The sequence below is a fragment of the Phoca vitulina genome, unplaced genomic scaffold (assembly GCF_004348235.1).
Source record: "Phoca vitulina isolate PV1807 unplaced genomic scaffold, GSC_HSeal_1.0 scaffold1, whole genome shotgun sequence".
NCBI lineage: Eukaryota > Metazoa > Chordata > Mammalia > Carnivora > Phocidae > Phoca > Phoca vitulina.
Window position 1 is genome coordinate 111,483,565 of NW_022589704.1, and position 14,246 is coordinate 111,497,810.

General features: G+C 40.6%; 1 protein-coding gene and 1 non-coding gene across 4 annotated transcripts in view; both read right to left on the reverse strand.

Moving 5' to 3' along the window:
* The window catches only part of ARHGEF4 (Rho guanine nucleotide exchange factor 4), a 253,022-nt gene that overhangs the window by 219,564 nt on the left and 19,212 nt on the right, over positions 1–14,246 (reverse strand). The gene's annotated exons all lie outside the window — the stretch shown is intronic.
* On the reverse strand, positions 7,293–7,390 carry LOC116638154. The gene has a single exon (XR_004300641.1). It is a non-coding gene; the product is annotated as a U6 spliceosomal RNA (small nuclear RNA).

Here is a 14,246-nt window from a genome sequence, read left to right on the forward strand (position 1 = left end):
TATATATATATATATATATATATATATATATATATATTTAATTTTTGGTTTCTTTTCATTGTATTTATTTTATACACACACACACACACACACACACACACACGTTTTTCTTTCTTTCCTATTTTGGGATCTAGTTTCTTTTAACAAAGAGATCAAAATACACCCAGGATCTAGCTTATTGTTTTGTTCTGTTTTACTTCTTCTTTGATATTTTTCTTAATTTGTTTTGTTTCTGTTTTCTTCTGGTTTGCTTTGTTTGTATTTTTCTGGTGTTGTGTTAATTTTGTCTTTTCTCTCTCTCTTTCTTGTATTATTTTCTTGACATAATGATGAGACAGAGAAACTTACCCCAAAAGAAAGAACAGGAGGTAGTACTCACTGCCAGGGATTTAATCAATATGGATATAAGTAAGATGTTGGAACTAGAATTCAAAACAATGATTATAAAGATACTAGCTGGGCTTGAAAAAAGCATAGAAGACAGTAGAGAATCACTTACTGTAGAAATAAAAGAACTAAAATCTAATCAGCTGAAATTAAAAATGCTATTATGGAGATGCAGTCAAAAATGGAGGCTCTAAACAGCTAGGATAAATGAGGCAGAAGAGAGAGTCAGTGATATATAGAAGACAAAATGATGGAGAAAAAGGAAGATGAGAAAAAGAAAAACAACTATTGGATCACGAAGGGAGACTTTGAGAAAACAGCAGTACCATAAAGTGAAATAATATTCAAATAATAGGGGTCCCAGAAGATTAAAAGAGGGAAAGAGAGGGGCAGAAGGTTTATTTGAACAAATTATAGCTGATAACTTCCCTAATCTGGGGAAGGAAACAGGTATTCAAGTCCAGGAGGAACAGAGAATCCCCCTCACAATCAATAAAAATACGTCAAAACCTCGACATACAATAGTGGAGCTTGAAAGTTTCAAAGATAAAGAGAAAATCCTGAAAGCAGCTTGGGACAAGAGGTCCTTAACCTACAAGGGAAGACACATAAGGCTGGCAACAGACCTGTCTACAGAGACCTGGAAGGCCAGAAAGGACTGGCATAATATATTCAATGTGCTAAATGGGAAAAATATCCAGCCAAAAATACTTTATCCACCAAGGTTGTCATTCAGAATAGAAGTAGAGATAAAGAGTTTCCAGGACAAGCAAAAACTAAAGGAATTTGTGAATGCTAAACCAGCCCTGAAAGAAATATTAAACGGAGATCCTTTGAGCGAGGAGAGAGACCAAAAGTCCAGAAAGGAACACAGACAATCTACAGAAACAGCATCTTGAGAGCTTGTTTGGAGGTTCTAGCAGGGGAGCAGAGCTACTCGTATACCCTTGACTGAAGAATGGTCCTCCTCTATTGGGGAAGGTCGTCCTCTTCGACCGAGTGCGCAGCTTCAGGAGGGATGCACATGGAGTGGTGAGGGAGGAAGGGGACACCCGCCTAGCCAGCCAGATCAGCCACATCAACCCTGGCGATCAATGGGGTGACAGATGTCGCAGCCAGATCACCCTCACATCCGGAAACAGCATCTTTAAAGGTAATACAATGGCACTAAATTAATATCTTTCAATAATTACTCTGAATGGGAATGGGCTAAACACCCCAATTAAAAGACATAGGGTATCAGATTGGATAAAAAAACAAGACCCATCAATATGCTGTCTATAAGTGGGGCGCCTGGGTGGTGCAGTTGCTAAGCGTCTGCCTTTGGCTCAGGTCATGGTCCCAGGGTCCTAGGATCAAGCCCCACGTCGGGCTCCCTGCTCCGTGGGAAGCCTGCTTCTCCCTCCCACTCCCCCTGCTTGTGTTCCCTCTCTCGCTGTGTCTCTCTCTGTCAAATAAATAAAATCTTAAAAAAAAAAAATGCTGTCTACAAGAGATTCACTTTAGACCCCAAGACACCTCCAGATTAAAAATAAGGGGGTGGAGAACTATTTATCATGCTAATGGACATCAAAAGAAAGCTGGAGTATTAATACTTATATCAGACAAACTAGATTTTAAGACAAAGACTATAATAAGAGATGAAGGACCCTATATTATAATAAAAGGGTCTATCCAACAAGATCTAACAATTGTAAATATTTATGCCCCCAACGTGAGACAGAAAAATATATAAGCCAATTAATAACAAAATTAAAGAAACTCATTGATAATAATGCAATAATAGTAGAGGACTTTAACACTCACAACAATGGACAGATCATCTAAGCAGAAGATCAACAAGGAAACAAGAGCTTTGAATGAAACACTGGACCAGATGGACTTCACAGATATATTCAGAGCATTTCATCTTAAAGCAACAGAATACACATTCTTCTCAAGTGCACATGGAACATTCTCCAGAATAGATCACATACTGGGTGACAAATCAGGTCTCAACCAGTATAAAAAGATGGAGATCATATCATGCATATTTTCAGAACACAATGCTTTAAAACTTGAAGTCAACCAGAAGAAAATTTTGGAAGGACCACAAATACAAGGAGGCTAAAGAGCATCCTACTAAAGAATGAATGGGTCAGCCAGGAAATTAAAGAAAAAAAAATACACGGAAGCAAATGAAAATGAAAACAAGAAAGTCCAAAACCTTTGGGATGCAGCAAAGGCAGTCCTAAAAGGGAAGCATATAGCAATAAAGTCTTCCTTAAGAAACAAGAAAAGTCTCAAATACAAAACCTAACCTTACACCTAAAGGAGCTGGATAAATAACAGCAAATAAAGTCTAAATCCAGCAGGAGAAGAGAAACAATAAAGATTAGAGTAGAAATCAGTGATGTAGAAATAAAAAAAACCCAGTAGATCAATGAAACTAGGAGCTGGTTCTCTGTAATAATTAGTAAGATCAATAACCCCCTAGCCAAACTTATTGAAAAGAAAAGAGAAATGACCCACATAAATAAAATCATGAATGAAAGGATAGAGATCACAATCAACATCAAAAAAATACAAATAATTATAAGAGAATATTATGAGCAATTATATGCCAACAAATTTGGCAATCTGGAAGAAATGGATGCATTCCTAGAAACATGTAAACTACCAAAACTGAAACAGGAAGAAATAGAAAACCTGAACAGACCTATAACCAGCAAAGAAATTGAATCAGTAATCAAAAGTCTCTCAAGAAGTAAGAGTGCAGGACCAGATGGCCACCCAGCAGATTCCTACCAAACATTTAAAGAAGAATTAATACCTATTCTTTTGAAACTGTTCCAAAAAATAGAAATGAAAATAGAAAACTTCAAATTCCTTCTACAAGACAAGCATTACTTTGATCTCAAAACCAGACAAGGACCCCCACTAAAAAGGAGAATTACACCAATATTCCTGATGAACAGGGATGCAAAAATTCTCATCCAGATACTAGCTAATAGGATCCAATAGTACATTAAAAGGATTATTCACCACAACCAAGTAGGATTAATTTCTGGGCTAATGGTTCAACATCTGCAAATCAATCAATGTGATACACCACATTAATAAAAGAAAGGACAAGAACCATATGATCCTCTCAATAGATGCCAAAAAAGCATTTGACAAAATACAGCATCTTTTCTTGATTAAAACTCTTCACAGTGTAATGATAAGAGGGAACATACCTCAATATCATAAAAGCCATATACAAAAAACCCACAGTGAATATTATCCTAAATAGGGAAAAACTGAGAGCTTTTCCCCTAAGGTCAGGAACTTGATAGGGATGTCCACTCACCACTGTTTTTCCATATAGTACTGGATGTCCTAGCCTCAGCAATCAGACAACAAAAAGAAATAAAAGGCATCCAAATCAGCAAAGAAGAAGTCAAACATTCACTCTTTACAGATGACATGATACTCTACGTTAAAAACCCAAAAGACTCAACCCCAAAATTGCTAGAACTCATTCAGGAATTCAGCAAAGTGGCAGGATATAAAATAAATGCACAGAAGTCAGTTGCATTTCTATACACTAACAATGAGGCAGAAGAAAGGGAAATCAAGGAATCTATCCCATTTATAGTTGCACCCAAAACCATAAGATACCTAGGAATAAACCTAACCAAAGAGGCAAAGGATCTGTACTCTGAAAACTACAGAACACTTATGAAAGAAATTGAGGAAGAAACAGAGAAATGGAAAAATATTCCATGCTCATGGGTTGGAAGAACAAATATTGTTAAAATGTCTATGCTACTCAAAGCAATCTACACCTTCAGTGCAATCCATATCAAATATCAGCATTTTTCACCAAGTTGGAACAATCCTAAAATTTGTATGGAACTACAAAAGACCCTAAATAGCCAAAGTAATCCCGAAAAAGAAAACCAAAGCTGGAGACATCACAATTCTGGACTTTAAGCTGTAGTACAAAGCTGTAATCATCCCAAAAACAGACACATAGATCAATGGAATAGAATAGAAAACCCAGAAATAGACCCATAACTCTATGGTCAGCTAATCTTCAACAAAGCAGGAAAGAATATCCAATGGAAAAAAGACAGTCTCTTCAACAAATGGTGTTGGGAAAATTGGACAGCCACATGTAGAAGAATGAAATTGGACCACTTTCTTACACATACAGAAAAAAACAGACTCAAAATGGATGAAAGACCTAAATGTGAGACAGGAATCTATCAAAATCCTAGAGAAGAACACAGGCAGCAACCTTTTTTACCCCAGCTGCCTCAACTTCTTGCTAGACACGTCTCCAAAGGCAAGGGAAACAAAAGCAAAAATGAGCTATTGGGAGTTCATCCAGATAAAATGCTTTTGCAGAGCAAAGGAAACAGTTGACAAAACTAAAAGACAACCTGCAGAATGGGAGAAGATGTTTGCAAATGACATAAAAGATATAAGACAGATAAGACAGATAAAGGGATAGTGTTCAACATCTATAAAGAACTTATCAAACTTAACACCCAAAAAACAACAAATCCAATCAAGAAATGGGCAGAAGGCACGAAGAGACATTTCTCCAAAGAAGACATATGACAAATGGCCAACACACACATGAAAAAATGCTCAACATCACGGTATCAGGCAAATACAAATCAAAACCACAATGAGATACCACCTCACATCTATCAGAATGGCTAAAATTAATGTCAGGAAACAACTATGTTGGCAAGGATGAGGAGAAAGGGGAACCCTCTTATACCATTGGTGGGAATGCAAGCTGGTACAGACACTCTGGAAAACAGTACGGAGATTCCTCAGAAAGTTAAAAATAGAGATACACTATGACCCAGCAATTGCACTACTAGGTATTTACCCCAAAGATACAAATGTAGTGATCCGAAGGGGCACGTGCATCCCAATGTTTATAGCAGCAATGTCCACAATAGCCAAACTATGGAAAGAGCCCAGATGCCTATCAACAGATGGATCAATAAAAAAGTGGTATATATACACAATGGAATATTACTCAGCCACCAAAAAGAATGAAATCTTGCCATTTGCAAGCATGTGGATGGAACTAGGGGGTATTATGCTAAGCAAAATAAGGCAGTCAGAGAAAGACACATATCATATGATTTCACTCATGTGGAATTTAAGAAACAAAACAGATGAACATAGGGGAAGGCAAGGAGAAATAAAATAATATGAAAATAGGAAGAAAAGCCATAAGAGACACTTAATTCTAGGAAACAAACTGAGAGTTGCTGGAAGGGTGGTGGGTGGGGCACCCTGAGGAATCAGATTAGCTAGTGGGTAAGAATAAGAGTTATTTTTATAATTAAGTTAAATTTTGGGGGGAAGTTATTATGGATTCACATACAGGTTATAAGAAATAATACAGGGAGCTGCCATGTACCTTTCACCCATTTTCCCCCAATGACAGCATCTCGTAAAACGATAGCACAATATCACAACCCATTTGGGTGATGGGCATTAAGGAGGGCACTTGATGTAATGAGCAGTGGGTATTATATGCAACTGATGAATCACTAAATTCTACCTCTGAAACTAATAATACAGTATATGTTAACTGAATTGAATTTAAATAAAGAATTTAAAAAATAATAATAAAAGAAAGAACAGGACAATCCAAACACTTGGAAACAAAATACATGTCTAGATAATCCAAGGTCAAAGAGGACGTTTCAAGGGAAATGTAAAAAAAACAATTAACCAAATGAAAATGAAAGTGCAACATATAAAAAATTGTGGGACACAGCTAAAGTCATGCTGAGAGGGAAATTTATAGCAGTAAATGAATACATTAGGAAAAAAGGAAGTCTCAACCTATAACCTACGTTCCATCTCAAGAACCTAGTTAAAAAGAGCAAATTAAGTCTAAAACAAGCAGAAGGAAATAAATAATAATGAGCGGAAATCAATGAAGTAGAAACAAAAAGAGCAGAGAAAAATCAATGAAGTAAAGAGCTGATTCTTTAAAAAGTCAATAAAATTGACCAAGCTCTAGTTGGCCTGACAAAGAAAAAAGAGAGAAGACACAAATTATCGATATCAGAAATGAAACAGGGGACCCTGCAGGTATTAAAAGGATAAGAATACTACCAATAATGCTATACATATAAATTTGACAACTTAGATGAAATGGACCCATCAATCAAAAAACACAAACTACCATAAAACCTAGCAATTGCACTTTTGGGCCTTTATCCCAGGGAAATGAAAACTTACATTTATACAAAAACCTGTACATGAATGCCATAGCAACTTTATTCACAATAGCTAAAATTCAAAATAGCTTAATATTCACAATAGGTCAAAACTGGAAATGGCCTGGATGTCCTTCAACAAGTGAATAGTTAGACAAACTGGTACATCCATCCAATGAAGTACCAGCCATGGATATACACACAGCTTGGATGCATATGCAGAGAATTACGCTAAGTGAAAAAAATCCAAAGCTAAAGTATTACATACTGTATGAATCCATTTATAGAATATTCTTGTTTATTTTTTAAAGTTTTTATTTAAATTCCAGTTAGTTAACATACAATTTAATTTATTCTCAGGTGTACAATATAGTGACTCAACACTTCCATACAACACCCAGTGCTCATCACAAGCGCCCTCCTTAATCCCCATCACCTATTTCATCCCCCCGACCCCCTGCCAACTCCCCTCTGGTAACCATCAGTGTGTTCTCTATAGTTAAGAGCCTGGTTCTTGGTTTGCCTTTCTCTTTTTCCTTTTGTTCATTTTGTTTCTTAAATTCTTCATATGAGTGAAATCAGATGGTATTTGTCTTTCTGTGACTTAGTTCACTTAGCATAATACTCTCTAGCTCTATCTATGTCATTGCAAATGGCAAGATATATAACATTCTTTTTTTTTTAAATATGGAACACTTCAGAAATGTGTGTCTTTTTTACGTATGCTAATCTTCTCTGAGTCATTCCAATTTTAGTATATGTGCTGCTGAAGTGAGCATTATAATATTCTTGAAATGAAAAAATTATAGAGATGGAGAACAGATTAGTGGTTATTAGTGGTAAAGATGGCGGCATGGGTGTGGCTGTAAAGAAGCCATAGGAGAGAACCTTGGGGTGATGAAAGTGGTGCGTGTCTTGATGGTGTAAATGTCAATATCCTGGTTGTGATATTGTGCTATCGTTTTATGAGATGCTGTCATTGGGGGGAAATGGGTGAAAGGTACATGGCAGCTCCCTGTATTATTATAACTTGTATGTGAATCCATAATAACTTCCCCCCAAAATTTAACTTAATTATAAAAATAACTCTTATTCTTACCCACTAGCTAATCTGATTCCTCAGGGTGCCCTTTAAGGAAGTTTGAGCCAATTTTGTCTCTATTTGCCATATAAGAAAGAGAAGGCACACATACAGGCAAATTGTGTTGAGGACTCAGGCCTGAGTGTTGAGCCTGGCCATGTTGGAAACATGACCTGGAGATAGAAGACTAACTTTTAGCACTCTGCTCTGAGCCTACCTGCACGTACCACGATTCCTCTGACGTACTCTCCCATCACCTGGGGAGAAAACAGAAGGACAAACCCTTGTACTGCCACCTCGTGGTTTGTCTGCTGAAAATAAGAATGAACAGGCTGGAATAGACCACTGACTCTGAGTGGGACTGAGATGGCTGACCTTAATGATGGAAGATCCCCAAGAGGCTGGTAACTTACTGGAGTCAAGCAGTTAGCAAGCTATTCATTAATTAATAACGGGACAAAACCCAGAACTAATATATGCTGTTGGGCCAGAGGGGACAAAACCCAGAACTAATTTATGCTGTTGGGCCAGAGGTGCCAGGAAGGCTAAAACAGAGAAACAAAAAGTTCAAAATTCTTCATCAATCTAGAGAGCGCATTTCAAAATAGCCTCCTGCTTTCATCTCTCAGGGAGAGCCTCACTCTATCCGTTACCACCAGGGGGCAGTAAGGAATCCAAAATAGTCCTTTCACTGCAGAGGGACCTTGATCAAATCAGGTTATCCACAGAACCTGGGGGTGTCTCCTGGAAATCGAAGGCTGTGTATCCCTGAGCCAAATTCCACCCCCAGGAGCACTCTTACCACCTGCCACCACACACGCACACTGCCCAGTGCCCATATAGGCTTCTGATCTCCTACCATTTTGGATTCATTTCTTTGACCATGAACCCGCATACTAAAGAGAGGACTATAACTGTACCAGATATATATCCTAGTTAGTTCTGCCACTAGTAGCTAAGTAAAGAGTAACCAGTATTGATTTCTTTTTTTTTTTTTTTAAGATTTTATTTATTTATTTGAGAGAGAGAATGAGAGAGAGAGAGAGCATGAGAGGGGGAGGGTCAGAGGGAGAAGCAGACTCCCTGCTGAGCAGGGAGCCCGTTGTGGGACTCGATCCAGGGACTCCAGGATCATGACCTGAGCCGAAGGCAGTCGCTTAACCAACTGAGCCACCCAGGCGCCCCAACCAGTATTGCTTTCTGAGTCTTATTTTTTTCTTTCATAAAATTGGAGTAATGACAATAATATTTATTGAACCTTTACCTTACACAAGTCTCATGACAGCCAGATGAGGTAGGCACTATATCCTCATTTTACAGAAGATGAAAATGGGGCACAGAGAAATCAAGTAACTTGGTCATGGTCACATCAGCTAGGAAGTGGTGAGTCAGGATTTAAACCCAGGCAGTTTGGCTCCAAGCCTTTGTGTGCCCATTCCTCTGAAGATTAAGAAAGGCAACAAAAAGAAAGTTAGTGCCCACAGTTAGCCCTATATTAGTCATCTGACTTGGACTTTGCCGCCTTAAGATTCTTTAAAGTGTGCTCTGCAAGCTAATACGGAGCACGTGCATGTGTGGCCACAGGTGAGCAGATGGATCAGCTGCAAGCTGGGAGGTGCCCGTGGGCAGCCTAATAGAAGCGGCCTCCGCTCTTCAAAGGTGGGCTACCATGGAGGCCTGACCCCATCCCATCAAATTGTACCACAGCCCTGTGAGGTGCTGGTGCTCCCGTTTTACACATATGGCATTGATATCCCAGGCCATTCTTTCTCCTCTACTCTTTTGTATCTCCTTGTAACCCATAATCCCCAAACAACAGGGAAATTCTTCCCTCTCATAAGAAGCTGGCAGAAAGACAGTCTCCTTTCTGAGTGACTCCATTAGAAATCCCATTAAGAACCTTGCAGACATCAGACAAAAGAACTTGCCAGCAGTAAGATTTGCAATTGTACCCAGTGGTCATGGGGAAGGGACACACAATTGGTATAATTCAGCTCAAAGCAGCTCAAAGAAGAAAGCTGGGAAATAGGAGGAGCCAAGCTCTGGAGTAATGTCTGCTGACAAGAGGCCTTGATGGGGGAACCAGAAGGGGTTTTGCTTTAGGACTGAACAGCCTGTGAGTACAAGATGCCAACAGAGCCAGGTTTCCCAAGACAATCTCGATTTCAAAATTTCATCTACTGTCAATCACACATTTCTAGTTTTAGTATAAAAACCATGGTTTCTTCTAGGGCAGGTTCTAGACTAAAGAAGTCTTTGAAAGCAAGGCTTACATACTGGGGTGTGCTTGGTGCAAGGCTGGCATGGCGTACCCTCCCCAGCTTCTCCCAGAAGCTTGAGCTCTGTGTTTTGATAACCAGCAGGGGAAGACCCATTAACCTTTAACAACAAGGTGAACAACTTGAAACAGGCTTGAAGCCATTTTTAGAAAGCTAAGCCTATTCCCTGCAGAGAAAGGAATAGCAGTTCCCTTCCTACTAGGTGCACTGCCTATTCTTATGTCAACTGCAGAGCAGCCTTGCAAGGCACCATTACTCCATTTTACAGATACGCACTTTGTGCTCTGCCAGGTTAAGTACTCACCTAAGGTGACACAGCTGACAGGTAATGCACCAAGATCTGAAAACACATTTCACCATTTTCTATGCCCAACCTGTTTTGTGGATTTTCAGAAGGAAGAATTAACATTAAAGCCAGGGAGACAGTGTTCCAGTGGTGACAGAACCATAAGGCAATGAGTCAAGTTGATTTTTAATTAACAAGAAGTCGGAGGGTCTTCCCAGGATCTGGGGGAGTGGACCTAAGTTTCCCAGATTGCTGGCATGAAGCATCTCCTGAAGCAGGATCCACAGGATTTGGAAGGCAAATGATGAGATTGACAATCAAATAATTTTGGAAAATGCCATAAGGTTAAACCGATGTTTCTTCTACAGACTAGTGGACATTTCAAAGGTCCAAGTGCAGGAAGCTGAGGTATAGAAAAGTTCCTTGTAGGCCAGTATAGGGCTGGGAAAGGTGACTTGTGCCCCAGCTCTCCCACCATCTGGCTGGGCACCTTGGGTCCCTTTAGGAACTGTGGTCTTTCATTAATAAAGTCAAGTGACTGTCATGTGGTAATGTCTTCAGAGTTCCTCTCCCTCTGATATTGCATGGCTGCAGACATGCTTCTGGGGAGCTCCCCACCCTTACTCTAATGCCTACTACAGTGCTACCTAAGACCAGGTACTTCCTCCTCGGAGCCTCTGTTCCTCATCTACAAAATAAGGCTGACAGCACTTGTCCTAGGAGAGCCGACGATTAAATGACAACCTGTGTTTAGACATCTGACATGTAAGTAGCAACCAAATAGTTTCCTCTCCCTCAGTTTCCATCTTGGAACTGACTAAGACTGCCATGACTTTGGGCGCTTGTTTAATTCACTCACCTCAATGCACACATTTCTGAGAGGATTACATGGGAATGGACACAAGAAAATAAGAACCATTCAAACATGAAGCATTGCTCTGTTCTAGAGGAAGGAGCAAGGCCAGAGAGCCCCTTCTCTATGTCCTCTCCAGGACAGTGTCCTGGCAGCTCAAAGCCCAGGGATGCACTCCCTCCAGCTAAGCCAGTCTCTGGGCCCTGCCCCTATACATTTCGTGCTCTCTTCTGCTTTTCCATCTTAACATGCCCATCCCTCCATCTGAAATGTACCCCTTCCTGACTACCCAGTTCTACCAAAAGTCCTATCCTATTCTCAGGGGCCATGTTAAGTCTCACCTCTCCTGTTAGGCCTTGGCTTTACACATTTTGCCAACATTCACCTGCTCCATCCTCTTATCTCCTCCTTTGCCAGGGCTGGGGAGGAAGCTGCATGAGGGAAAAGCAGCAACACATATAGAAGACACAGTCTCGAAGGCCACTGATTTCTCCCGCAGAAGTATTTCTATACAAGGCCCTTGTATGGGAATGACTGAAGAGTTTGACTATTGTTCTCAGAGCAGGAGACTTTTGCATTGCACCAAAACCTTGAGCCTCTTCAGTGAATGTGCCCGGAAAGGCAAATAATAGAGCTTTTCAGTTGTTGCCAGGGCAAGACTGAGAGCAAAATGGGTCCCATTAGCTATGACTAGTTCCAGTGAGGGGGCCTCACTCAGTTCCTTCTATGTCTGCATGCACCTAATGTCCACAAAACAATCCAGTTCCCAGCAAGAGCCCCTGGCCCCCAAGGTCAACAAGCAAATACACAGAACCATTTCTACCCTTTTCTTACAGGGTTTCACTTGATAAGAAGTGGCCATTTCTCAGGGGAGAAAGGGCTCTGTTTGAGTGCAAATGCATCAACTCTCTGCTCCAACACAGGACGTACTCTGCCGGTGCTCCCCCTGCCTCTCTGGCTTCCTCTCACACCCTTATTTCTCCCTAACTGTGGAAGCCATTGTCCCCCCAGGCAGCTTCTATGCTCTTTCTAATTCTAGACACAGCCCCTGGGTCATCTGGTCTACTGTGGCTTCAAGCGCTGCCTGTGTGCTCAGCACACAAAATAGCTGTCACCACCTTCCTCTCCAGACCTGCAGACCTAATTGCCTACCAGGGCTCACTGCTTGTCTTATAGACACCTCAAAGTCAGGTTCCAAACAAGCACAGTAACCTCTCTCTGCCTCTTCTGTATTCCTTATTCATCAATCATATCATCATTGAGCAAACTGATGAGCACAGAAACCCTGAGCCCTTCTAGACCTCCTCTCTCATTCATCCCACATCCTAACTGGCTCCAAGTCTGGTTATACGTCCTGAGCGCTCCACATAAATCCTCTTCTTTGTCCCATTGCCACTGATCCAGGTGTACCCTCTCATTACTAGCAGCTTCCAAAGTACTCTGTAGGCCTCCATCCTTACTCTTCTCACTCTGTTGCCAGACAGATCTTTCTAAACCATGAATTAGACAGTTTATCACATCTGTAAAATACCTTCTGTGTAGGCTGAATAATAACTCCCATGGTGTTCATATCCTAATATCCAGGACCTGTGAATGTCACCTTTTATGGCAAAAGGGACTTTGCAGATATGATTATGTTCAGGATGTTGTGATGGGGAGCTCACCCTGGATCATCCAGGTGGGCCCAATGTAATCACCATGGGCCTTCTCAGGGGGATGAAGGAGGATCAGAGGAGGAGACTGTGTAATGCTGAAGGCAGAAATGAAGTAATGCTTTTAAAGATGGAGCAGGTCATAGGCCTAGGAATTCAGGCTGTCACTAGGAGCTGAAAAAGGCAAGGATTCTGGAATAAAAGTATCAGATCTCAGAATAATGAGGCTCTACGAAGAGAGATTTTAGGAGTTATCAAGCCTATTTTATTGAGTACCATGTAAATGGCCACCTCTTACTTTATTTATAAGGCTGGTCCTAGGTGGAATGAGGCCATCCTGCTGTTAGTAGGTCCAAACCTCATCCAGACCCTATAGCAGACCTGGTATTTTTATTCAGTTCTAAAAAGGTTCCACTGTTCAGATCCTGAACCTAACTTGGCAGGGATTTTAATCCACAAAGGAATGTGGCTGCCCAAAGAGCTAATGCCATCTTAGGATGCATCAACTGACAAACACTGTACAGAAGAAGAATGAGGTCAAGTCCCACACTCCCCTGGGCCAGTCAGACCACAGTAGCCTGATCTCAGTTCTGAGGCCCATGCTTCAGTAAAATCCTGACAGATTTGATCACAGAACAGTGATCAAGATGCGAAATAAGCTCAAAATCATGTTGAATGAAGAATGATTAAACAACGGAATTTGTTTAACCCCAGGGGAAAAAAGATGCCTTAAAAGGCAGAAAAAGATTAAAGATCTTCACCTTTATTAACTAACACATGGGAGAGAAATTAGACATGTTCTGTGTGGATTAGAGGAAAGAAAGGACATCCACTAATGACAGTACTGCAGGGGCACATGAAGATGAGATCTGGGACTGGGACTGTGGGCAGGTCACGTAATACCCAGGGGCCAGATTTTTTTCATCTGGAAAATAATGATGAGAAGGAAGAGAAGGATAATAACAGCACCTTTCTCATGTGGGAAGAATTACTTGAGACAGTATTTCTGAGACTCAGCACAGTTCTGGCAATAATTACTGCATTACAAATGGTAAGACAGTATTATCGACAGGAGAAAGATTCTATTTAATACAAGGAATGACTTTCCAGCAATTAGGCTGCCCAATAGCTTGTGGGCGGCCTCAGAAGGCACCCAAGAGGGTTGCACAGGGATGGAGCCCTTGAAAACAATTCTCTAAACCCCCACCATCTACTCAAAGCCCACCTATCTGGAAAGGCCCAGTGCAAATGTTTCCCTTTTGAGATGCCTGTTATCACTACGCTAACCCTCCCCAAATCCTTCAAATCTTAAATTGTGGTTGTAAATTTCCTAATCAAATCCTTGCTTAAATAACAAGCTCCTCCTGTGAGGACAAGAAACACAACTCTGTATTTTGCAGCATTGTAGGAGTTCTGCACGTGACAGAGATATTTGAGAAATGCTGGCCAGTTGACTGGTTCCACTCCCAAAACACGAAGCCACT